Source organism: Salvelinus alpinus, chromosome 16 (assembly GCF_045679555.1).
Source record: "Salvelinus alpinus chromosome 16, SLU_Salpinus.1, whole genome shotgun sequence".
Taxonomy (NCBI): Eukaryota; Metazoa; Chordata; class Actinopteri; order Salmoniformes; family Salmonidae; genus Salvelinus; species Salvelinus alpinus.
In genome coordinates, this window is record NC_092101.1 from 35,149,328 (window position 1) to 35,161,698 (window position 12,371).

At 42.8% G+C, this 12,371-nt stretch overlaps 1 long non-coding RNA gene across 1 annotated transcript in view; it reads left to right on the plus strand.

Moving 5' to 3' along the window:
• Positions 1–1,867: 1,867 nt before the first annotated feature.
• Positions 1,868–12,371, plus strand: part of LOC139541406 (uncharacterized) — a 96,083-nt gene continuing 85,579 nt past the window's right edge. Inside the window, exon 1 of the long non-coding RNA XR_011668341.1 lies at positions 1,868–2,182. This is a non-coding gene — a long non-coding RNA (uncharacterized lncRNA). The remainder of the gene's footprint in view (positions 2,183–12,371) is intronic.

Below are 12,371 nucleotides of genomic sequence, written 5' to 3' on the forward strand. Positions count from 1 at the left end.
GAGCTTTTTGGTCTAAACTCCACTCGCTGTGTTTGGAGGAAGAAGAAGGATGAGTACAACCCCAAGAACACCATCCCAACCGTGAAGCATGGAGGTGGAAACATCATTCTTTGGGGATGATTTTCTGCAAAGGGGACAGGACGACTGCACCGTATTGAGGGGAGGATGGATGGGGCCATGTATCGCGAGATCTTGGCCAACAACCTCCTTCCCTCAGTAAGAGCATTGAAGATGGGTCGTGGCTGGGTCTTCCAGCATGACAACGGCCCGAAACACACAGCCAGGGCAACTACGGAGTGGCTCCGTAAGAAGCATCTCAAGGTCCTGGAGTGGCCTAGCCAGTCTCCAGACCTGAACCCAATTGAAAATCTTTGGAGGGAGCTTAAAGTCCGTATTGCCCAGCGACAGCCCCGAAACCTGAAGGATCTGGAGAAGGTCTGTATGGAGGAGTGGGCCAAAATCCCTGCTGCAGTGTGTGCAAACCTGGTCAAGAACTACAGGAGACGTATCATCTCTGTTATTGCAAACAAAGGTTTCTGTACCAAATATTAAGTTCTGCTTTTCTGATGTATCAAATACTATGTCATGCAATGTGATTTTATGGATTTTTGTTTTAGATTCCGTCTCTCACAGTTGAAGTGTACCTATGATAAAAATGATAGACCTCTACATGCTTTGTAAGTAGGAAAACCTGCAAAATCGGCAGTGTATCAAATACTTGTTCTCCCCACTGTATATGGGGAATAGGGTGCAATTTGGGACAAATCCAAGATCATATTATAATGGATTCATGTTCCTGGGTTATGAAGAGGGTGGGTTATAATAAAATGTGAGGGATTGTTTAGTATTGTGAGAATGATGGCGCTTTCCCTAGACTAAGACTAAGTCTGCTGTAATTGAGACTGAACAGAATCAATCTCTTCTTCTCTCCCTAAAGTCAGCTAGATCTCTCTGAAAAACATAAACACCAAGATGGGGTATGAGAGTGAGTGTGTCTGTGTTTGTGTGTGTCCTTGCCATCCTTGTTGACCTCATTTCCAGTCTTACCAGTATGTTCAACCAGCCTGAGTGCTTCACGACAGACATATCCCTCTCTCTCCATCTCTCTGTAGGTCTGAACAGCAGTACTAACCCAGCAGTACATCAGAGTCTCAGCCCTACTCAGCCCCAGCATGTCTCATAAACTATGCATTAGGAACCAAAAAACAACAACAAAACAACATCAGTCTGGATCTCTCTCTGTGGCATGGCAACACAGCAAACCAACCATAAAGCAGATATATTGACACATTTGGCAGAACTAATCACTTTAATCATTCCAATCTTTTTGTTTTTATTGTTTTTCCACAGCACCCCATAAACAGCACAACACAAAAACACAAACAAATCAGCCACTATACAACACATTCCCCAAGGTGATCAATATATTGTTTCCAAATTCTATCAAACACTTCCGGTTTTTGAAACCTTTTCTCAATAGGGGGGCGCTGTTTTCACTTTGTAAAAAATCGTGCCCAAATTAAACTGCCTCGTAATCTATTCTAGCTCGTACAATATGCATATTATTCTTACTATTGGATAGAAAACACTCTCAAGTTTCTAAAACCGTTTGAATTATCTGTGAGTAAAACAGAACTCATTTTGCAGCAAACTTCCTGTCAGGAACTGAAAAATCTCAAATCGAGGCTCTGTTCCAGGGCCTTCCTATTAATTTGCCTGAAATCTATGGATATACATGCACTTCATACGCCTTCCACTAGATGTCAACAGGCAGTGGGAGGTGGAATGGGGTGTCTAGCTTGATCTGAGGTCGAACAAGAGCTTTTGGAATGACGTGTCTGGAAATGTCATTGTCTTCGAAGGCGCGAGAAGGAACCCCAGATTGCCTTCTGAAAAGCTTTCGGTATACACGGTAGATATCTCCGGCTCTGATTTGATTTGATAGATGTGATAAAAACATCATAAAGTCGTTTTTTTCAACCGAGTTGTATCAGTTTATTGAACGTTTATTGCGAGTTTTGGAATTTTATTTTCTTTGCATCAGGTGAAGTTGGGCACGTTTGCGCCACATGGCTAGCTATGGTTGCTAATTCGACAGGAGAAGAGGACATTCTAAAACCAAACAACGATTATTCTGGACCAAGGACTCCTTGTACAAGATTCTGATGGAAGCTCAGCAAAAGTAGGAACCATTTATGATGTTATTTTGTATTTCTGTGGAAAACGTTTAGTCTTATTTTCCGCCCTTATTGCTGGCGCTGTCTCGCTATAACGTAAGCTGTTTGTTATGGTAAAGTTATTTTAAAAAATCTAACACAGCGATTGCATTAACTTTATAATATACAAAATCTATCAGTATGTGGCTAGATAGTTCAGTCCCCCAGTTTATTATTGAGGGTGAATATGAGGATTTCCAATTGATGGATATACATTTTTGGGCAGACTTTCTCTGATATTGATCACTAATATTTACATTTCTCAGCAGACATATTCGTGGAGATGAATGGATATACATTTCTAGATACAATGAAATGAGAGCACATACATTTTCCCAAAATGATGTTAGTTTATCACAGGACCACAGCATACAGTACCAGTCAAAAGTTTGGACACACCTACTGATTCAAGGGTTTTTCTTAATTTTGACTATTTTCTACATTGTAGAATAATAGTGAAGACATCAAAACTATGAAATAGTGGAATATAGTGGAATACATTTGGAATAATGTAGTAACCAAAAAAGTGTTTAACAAATCAAACTATATTTCATATTTGATATTCTTCAAAGTAGCCACCCTTTGCCTTGATGAAAACGTTGCACACTCTTGGCATTCTCTCAACCAGCTTCACCTGGAATGTTTACCAACAGTCTTGAAGGAGTTCCCACATATGCTGAGCACTTGTTGGCTGCTTTTCCTTCACTCTGCAGTCCAACTTATCCCAAACCATCTCAATTGGGTTGAGGTCGGGTGATTGTGGAGGCCAGGTCATCTGATGTAGCACTGCATCACTCTCCTCCTTGGTCAAATAGCCCTTACACAGCCTGGAGGTGTGTTGAGTCATTGTCCTGTTGAAAAACAAACGACAGTCCCACTTGAATTCTAAATAAATTGCTGACAGTGTCAGCAGCAAAGCACCCCCACACCATCACACCTCATCCTCCATGCTTCACGGTGGGAACCACACATGCGGAGATCATCTGTTCACCTACTCTGCGTCTCACAAAGACAAAGTGGTTGGAATCAAAAATGCCTAACTTTGACTCATCAGATCAAAGGACAGATTTCCTCCCGTCTAATGTCCATTCCTCGTGTTTCTTGGCCCAAGCAAGTCCCTTCTTCTTATTGGTGTAATTTAGTAGCGGTTTCTTTGCAGCAATTCGACCACGAAGGCCTGATTCATGCAGTCTCCTCTGAGCAGTTGATGTTGAAATGTGTTTGTTACTTGAACTCTGTGAATGTAATAAGTCTATTTATTTGGGCTGCAATTTCTGAGGCTGGTAATGAACTTATCCTCTGCAGGTCCTCATGAGAGCTAGTTTCATCATGGTTTTTGTGACTGCAGTTTTCCGCATCGACTGACCTTCATGTCTTCAAGTCATGACGGACTGTAGATTCTCTTTACTTATTTGAGCTATTGTTGCCATAATATGGACTTGGTCTTTTACCAAATAGGGATATCTTCTCTATACCACCCCTACCTTGTCACAACACACCTGATTGGCTCAAATGCATTAAGAAGGAAAGAAGTTCCCCAAATGAACTTTCCAGAAGGCACACCTGTTAATTGAAATCCATTCCAAGCTGTTTGAGAGAATGCCAATCGTGTGCAAAGCTGTCATCATGGCAAAGGGTGGCTACTTTGAAGAATCTCAAATATAAAATAGATTGTGATTTAACACTTTTTGGTTACTACATGATTCAATGTGTTATTTCATAGTGTTGATGTCTTCACTGTTATTCTACATTGTAGAAAATAGTAAAAATAAAGAAAAACCCTTGAATGAGTAGGTGTGTCCAAACTTTTGACTGGTACTGTGTGTAATATGGTTCCTTTGTAATTCTCTAACACAGGTGTGACATTTCTGGGTGTATTACATGTATTCTGGCAGGTGTGTAGTAAGTCCTATGAATAATTTTTTAATTGTAGTAGTTTATGTCTTAGGTTCTAGGAGCAGGTATGAAAATGTTTACATATCTGTAACCAATGGTTCTCCTCAATTTCTTCCTTTAGATATGTTAGGTTCTGAACCATCAGGTAGAGTTTCAATCAACCCTTGATATAACTTGGCAATCAACTTCTTTGGCGTAGCAGTTTTTTTCCAGAATCATCCAGATTCTGTTGAAGGGATTGAATAAGATTTCTGAGTTGTAAGAACTTAAAGAAATAGGTCTTGGATATTCAAAGTCGTGAATATTTTTTAGATCTTAAGATATTACATTTATGGCTTCGATACCCCTCCATGCACAAGGATAGTCTGCTATCCATTTTTTTGTGAATGCAGTTGTGCAGCCCAGTAATACATCTTCATATGAAGTAGTCCAAGACCCAGGCAGGTCAGCCAGGTTACCCGTGATAAAAGTCAGTATTCGACATCCATCCATGTCTGAGTACAACGGGAGATGATGTGGAAACCGGCCACTAGGGGCAACAGTGAGCATTGTTACCTTCAAGTAGGTTTCGGTTTTGCTAGGGTGTTGTGGACAGGGATTGGTGGATGGGCGTAAGCATCGGCCTCTAGTTTCAAAGGTTGCATGTCCGAATCCAGCGATAGAAAGATGTTTTTGAAATTATTGTTTTAAGCCTATCCTAACCCTTACCTTAACCATGAAGAGTTCATTCCTAAAATTAAGAATTTAGAGTTAATGCCTAAACTTAACCCTAACCTTAACAGTTCTGTTAGTGCCTAAATGTAACCTTAAACACTTCGAAATATGACGTTTGGAACAACTTTGAAAGTTGACATTTGAGAAACATGGATAAACGTCTAATTCTGACGTGAGACTGTGAAAGCTTATAGCCAAAACCTCCAGCTTTCTAGGGTAAGTGTAAAACAGTCAAAATACAAATAAAATTGGAGAGCAGGCCATTTATTTTATTTTAAAAGTTGGATGTAATTGAAACTGGCAGGGCCTGGAAAAACCAATCTCTTCTCCACCAATCTCTACGTCCCTGATTGAGCCATACATTTATTTTTTTATTTTGTTAGGGGTGGATCAGCTTGATATTGCGGAAAGAATGTAGCTTCCAATGTAATTGTCTGCATCATTTCCAATCCAAGGTAAGGGTAAATATATATATCCATACACGCATGCATACATATACACATATTGTAACGGCAGTCCTCCTCCTCTTCCTCTGAAGAGGAGGAGTATTGAGGGAACCAAGGCGCAGCGTAGTGAAATGACATACTTTATTAACGAAAACACGAACTTGACTAAACTAACAAAACAATAAACGGTGTAGACAAACCTAGACGACGAACTTACATAAAACAAGAAGAACGCACGAATAGGAAACATAGGCTACACAAAACGAACAAACCGTAAACAGTCCCGCGTGGTGTACAGACACAGACACGGAAGACAATCACCCACAACGAACACTGTGACAACGCCTACCTAAATATGACTCTTAATTAGAGGAACGCCAAACACCTGCCTCTAATTAAGAGCCATACCAGGCAACCCAAAAACCAACACAGAAACAGAAAACATAGAATGCCCACCCAACCTCACGTCCTGACCAACTAACACACATAAACTAACAGAAATAGGTCAGGAACGTGACATAACCCCCCCCATAAGGTGCGAACTCCGGGCGCACCAGCACAAAGTCTAGGGGAGGGTCTGGGTGGGCATCTAACCACGGTGGTGGCTCAGGCTCCGGGCGAGGTCCCCACCCCACCATAATCCATCCTAGCCTCCATCTCCCCCTAAGAATGTCCACCCTCCTTTTACCCCCACAAAATCTTCTTAGTAACATCACATATAGGGACAGCACCGGGACAGAGAGATTGATCAAGACAGAGGGATAGCACCAGACAGAGGGATAGATAAGAATAAAGAGGTAGATCAAGATAGAGAGGGAGATCATGATAGAGGGGCAACTCCGGACTGAAAGGCAGCTCCGGACAGAGAGACAGCTCTGGACTGAGGGGCAGTTCTGGGTATATAGCCTTTTCTGGCTGAAGGGCAGCTCATGGCTGACTGACGAATCTGGACGCTCATGGCAGGCTGACGGCTCTCGACGCTCATGGCTGGCTGACGGCTCTCGACGCTCATGGCTGGCTGACGGCTCTCGACGCTCATGGCTGGCTGACGGCTCTCGACGCTCATGGCTGGCTGACGGCTCTCGACGCTCATGGCTGGCTGACGGCTCTCGACGCTCATGGCTGGCTGACGGCTCTCGACGCTCATGGCAGGCTGACGGCTCTCGACGCTCATGGCAGGCTGACGGCTCTCGACGCTCATGGCAGGCTGACGGCTCTCGACGCTCATGGCAGGCTGACGGCTCTCGACGCTCATGGCAGGCTGACGGCTCTCGACGCTCATGGCAGGCTGACGGCTCTCGACGCTCCTGGCTGGCTGACGGCTCTCGACGCTCATGGCTCTTTGACGGCTCTGGCAGATCCTGTCTGGTTGGCGGCTCTGGCAGATCCTGTCTGGTTGGCGGCTCTGGCAGATCCTGTCTGGTTGGCGGCTCTGGCAGATCCTGTCTGGCGGGCGGCTCTAGCGGATCCTGTCTGGCGTGCGGCTCTAGCGGCTCCTGTCTGGCAGACGGCTCTGTAGGCTCATGGCAGACGGGCGGCTTAGCAGGCTCATGGCAGACGGGCGGCTTTGCAGGCTCATTGCAGACGGATGGCTCAGACGGCGCTGGGGAGACGGATGGCTCAGATGGCGCTGGTGAGACGGATGGCTCTGGCCGGATACGGCGCACTGTAGACCTGGTGCGTGGTGCCGGAACTGGAGGCACCGGGCTAAGGATAAGCACCTTCCTACTAGTGCGGGGAGCAGGGACAGGGCACACTGGACTCTCAAAGCCCACTCTATACCTGGTGCGTGGTACCGGCACTGGTGACACCGGGCTGAGGGCAAGCACATCAGGATTAGTAGGGGGAGAAGAAACAGTGTGTACAGGGCTCTGGAGACGCACAGGAGGCTTAGTGCGTGGTGCCGGAACTGGAGGCACCGAACTGGATACACGCACTACAGGGAGAGTGCGTAGAGGAGGAACAGGGCTCAGGAGACGCACTGGTAGCCTAGTGCGTAGTGTAGGCACTGTAGGTACTAGGCTGGGGCGGGGAGGTGGCGCCGGAAATACCGGACTGTGGAGGCGTACTGGCACTCTTGAGCATTGAGCCTGCCCAACCTTACCTGGTTGAATACTCCCGGTTGCCCGACCAGTGCGGGGAGGTGGAATAACCCGCACCGGGCTATGTAGGCGAACCGGGGAAACCATGCGTAAGGCAGGTGCCATGTATGCCGGCCCGAGGAGACGCACTGGAGACCAGACGCGTTGAGCCGGCCTCATGACACCTGGCTCAATACCCAATCTAGCCCTCCCAGTGCGGGGAGGTGGAATAACCCGCACTGGGCTATGCACTCGTACAGGAGACACCGTGCGCTCTACTGCGTAACACGGCGCCTGCCCGTACTCCCGCTCTCCACGGTAAGCCTGGGAAGTGGGCGCAGGTCTCCTACCTGCCCTTGGCCCACTACCTTCTAGCCCCCCCCCAAGAAATTTTTGGGAATTACTTACGGGCTTTTTGGGCTTCCGTGCCAGACGCGTTCCCTCATAGCTCCGGTTCCTCTCTCCGGTAGCCTCTGCTCTTCTCAGTGCCTCCAGCTGTTCCCATGGGAGGCGATCCCTACCAGCCAGGATCTCCTCCCAAGTGTAGCAACCCTTTCCGTCCAATATATCGTCCCATGTCCATTGCTCCTTCTTTTCCTGTCCCTTACTCCGTTGACTCCGCTGCTTGGCTCTGGTATGGTGGGTGATTCTGTAACGGCAGTCCTCCTCCTCTTCCTCTGAAGAGGAGGAGTATTGAGGGAACCAAGGCGCAGCGTAGTGAAATGACATACTTTATTAACGAAAACACGAACTTGACTAAACTAACAAAACAATAAACGGTGTAGACAAACCTAGACGACGAACTTACATAAAACAAGAAGAACGCACGAATAGGAAACATAGGCTACACAAAACGAACAAACCGTAAACAGTCCCGCGTGGTGTACAGACACGGAAGACAATCACCCACAACGAACACTGTGACAACGCCTACCTAAATATGACTCTTAATTAGAGGAACGCCAAACACCTGCCTCTAATTAAGAGCCATACCAGGCAACCCAAAAACCAACACAGAAACAGAAAACATAGAATGCCCACCCAACCTCACGTCCTGACCAACTAACACACATAAACTAACAGAAATAGGTCAGGAACGTGACACATATATACATACACATACCTATATAGACATACATACTTTTTTAAAGAATATACCTTTATTATTATTCCCCGCAAACCCTACCACCGATCCCCCAATTGGAGTAAGCTAATAAACACTTCTGCTTTTACCTTCAATTTATACATCTTATACACATTTTACAGACACAGTCTACTTTACAATAGTTCTCTCTTGTTTGTTCTTAGTCCTTCCTCTATTTCTGATGTCCATCCAGTTTGATTTCTATTTGTAACTGTGCTATTTCACAAAAGTTCCGAACCTATATACATTTTACAGATCCCGTATGCTTTACATTGTTTATCTTGTTATTAGTCCCACCCTTCAGCTCTATTCAACCCCTCCTATCTATCTCTCAACATCATCCATTTCGGATTTCTATTTGCCATATATTTTTCAACTATGCTGTGATGCTTCACAAAATAATTGAACCTTCCTATTCTCATAGCTTCTACAGATTGTAAATTAAAAATAAACATTTTTGCTAAAATAATTATTATATTATTGATTGATTGACTATGGCTTTTCAAATCACCCAGTATTGCTATCTGTAGTGTTAGTTCTAGGCAAATGTTGCAATTCTTCAGCCATTCCTGGACCTGTGACCAAAAACGAGCTACATATGGACAATTCCAAAATAAATGATCTAATGACTCTGCCTCCTCACAGCAGAATCTGCAGAGCTGGGAAGATATGCCCCATATATATAACATTCTATTAGTTGCAAGAATTTTGTATAGTAATTTAAATAGAAAAATTCGAAGTTGTGAATCCGGCGTTGTTTTGCGTATCAATTCATAAACCATGTGCCATGGAATGGGTACATCGAAAATCTCTTCCCAACTATTTTGCAATTTATATGGCACAGCTGTCAGTTTTTTGGTCCTTAATGAAATTGGTATATGTTTTTATTTATCACACTTTTCTTTAACCATTTATGTTCTTTAATACAGGGCCGACATACAAGTTCCTTACTTTTTTCCCCTTCTACTTGCCTCTTCAATTTTTGTGGTAAAGCTGCAATTAATTGGTTGTAATTTTGGGTAGAGCAGACATTTCCATATGTCTGTGTTAGCAGCATGTGTGACATAACTCCACCAGTCCTATTTATGATATCATTCACTAAAATTATACCTTTTAAAAAAAAATCTTCGATAAATAAAGTTTTTTTATCAATTAGTATATTTGAATTTAACCACAATATTTGTTGTACTATTTGTTCCGTCCTTTCAGGTGGATTAAACTGAAATTGCAACCAACTTTCTAAGGCTTGTTTAAAAAATAAAGATATTTTGGAGATTATTTCCTTTTCAAACAACCGAAAGTGAGCAGGTGTAATCTGAATAAAGGGGAAAAGGCCCTTCTTGAATATAGGATGAGACATTCGTATCAATTGACTAGAGAACCAGTTTGGATTTAAGTATAACTTTTGTATGACTGATGCCTTTAGTGAGAGGTCTAATGCTTTAATATTTAATAATTTCTGCCCTACGAATTCATATTCGTTATATAAATAGGCCCTTTTAATTTTATCTGGCTTGTCGTTCCAAATAAAATTGAATATTTTTTGTTCATATAATTTAAAAAGCAGGTCACTAGGTGTAGGCAAAACCATAAGCAAATAGGTAAACTGTGATATAACTAAAGAGTTAATCAGGGTGATTTTTCCACAAATAGACAGGTATTTTCCTTTCCATGGTAGCAAGATCTTATCTATTTTTGCTAACTTTCTATAAAAATGTATTGGAGTGAGATCATTTCTTTCTTTTGGGATTTGTATACTGAGTATGTCCACATCTCCGTCAGACCATTTAATTGGTAAACTACATGGTAATGTAAAATGTGCATTTTTTAGTGATCCAATACCTAATATGGTACATTTATCATAATTTGGTTTTAATCCAGAGAGGATAGCAAAAGTATCTAGATCCTCTAAGAGGCCGTGGAGAGACTCTAATTGTGGTTTTAAAAGAAAACATGAATCATCAGCGTACAATGACACCTTAGTTTTTAAGCCACGGATTTCTAATCCCTTAATATTATTGTTTGATTTAATTTTAACAGCTAAAATTTTGATGGCAATAATACATAGATATGCCGATAGTGAACAACCTTGTTTTACTCCTCTAGATAGTTTAAAACTTTCTAAGATGTAGCCATTATTTACTATTTTACACCTAGGGTTACTATACATAACTTTAACCCATTTTATAAGAGATTCTCCAAAATTGAAATATTCTAGGCATTTATATATAAACTCCAGTCGTACTTTATCAAAAGCCTTTTCAAAATCAGCTATGAAAACCAGGCCTGGTGTCCCCGATATTTCATAGTGTTCTATTGTTTCCAGTACGTGTCTTATATTATCTCCAATCTATCGTCCATGTAAAAAACCTGTCTGATTAGGATGAATAATATCTGACAATACTTTTGTAATTCTATGCGCCAAGCATTTTGCTAGGATTTTTGCATCACAACACTGAAGTGTAAGAGGTCTCCAATTTTTTAAATGGACTGGATCTTTATATATACCACTTGGGTCCTGTTTCAGTAATAATGATATCCTAGAGACACATCTTTCAATTATTTTTATCAAAATATATGTTTGTAAACGTACCATTAAAAAGTAACATGATGATTGAGTGTCTATATAGCTGTACCATGATATTTACATTTCTACTAAGTAAACCTCCAATTGGTCCCTACTATTCCACTCGCTAAAAGCCCTCCTCATCCCGAGTTGGGTTGTCATCCCAATGCCCGGCAGACCACCCTCGACCCCCTGTATCCCATAGCCCATAACCGACTGGGATCCATCCTTTGAAAAGAGCACACAGTGCCATTTACCGAATTGAAGTAGATTAACTGCCAAATGCATTTCCATTGCCCTCACCTCGATTTGTATTATATATAGCTGTGGATCATCCTCTATTGTCCCTTACCTTATCTTTTACTCCTTCACAACAGTTGTGGGATACACACATACACCCACACACACTCAACCCTTACCCCCACACAACCATAAGCTCACTTTCTCAACAATTGCACTAACCCAGAGCCCAACTCAAGATAGGTCTTGATTTACAAATGCACTTGCAGTTGCAGCTGCATGAGAAGGCCTGCAAGATCGCGCAAAAAATGGCCAAAAATTGAGAGATTTTATTTACCATTGTCACATCCTAGATGATGGAGGTCAAATGTACACCTTTTCTCCGAAACACCCACAACACGGTCATCCGTATTGACCATATTCCCAAGCATCTCCATGCAGTCCGACTTTGATTTTGTGCCACTAGGGTCACAATAATATACCCCCTCTCTGAATGTCCGAGTGTGACCCCCTCCCCATGGGTTACTGCAGCTAGTGTTGACAGCACTGCCACTGCCTGGGTGGGGGCACCCCACCGGAATCCCCACCGGCTAGGTACAAGGTCGTCAAGGTTCTCATTAGCAGCTTTGAGAATTTCCTTGTGTAGTATGCTCTCCCTTTAGGGGGCTTTGGCTTTGCAGGACCAACCCTGCCAAGCAGGCTCAGAATCTTGAGAGGGCAGTGCTGCTCTTGGTCTCTGACCTCATTTTGGCTGCATACAGACCGCTTACAGCAGGCACATAAAACAGTTAGGGACTTCTCCTTAGTATCTGGGTCATTCAGCTGGGTGTCTAGGGTATAGGTTCACAGACCGTACCATTAAAATAGGATCATAAATAAATAATTAGATATAATTTATTTTAAAAATGTCGTTACCCATGATAGGACAATAATAAATCAAATGTATCATTTATTTTAAAACTGTTCCACCATGATAGAACAATAAATAAATAAGACATATAATTCATTATAAAAGTATATCCATCATCTGAACAACATTGAAAGCCCTCTCATACCCCGGCTCACAGC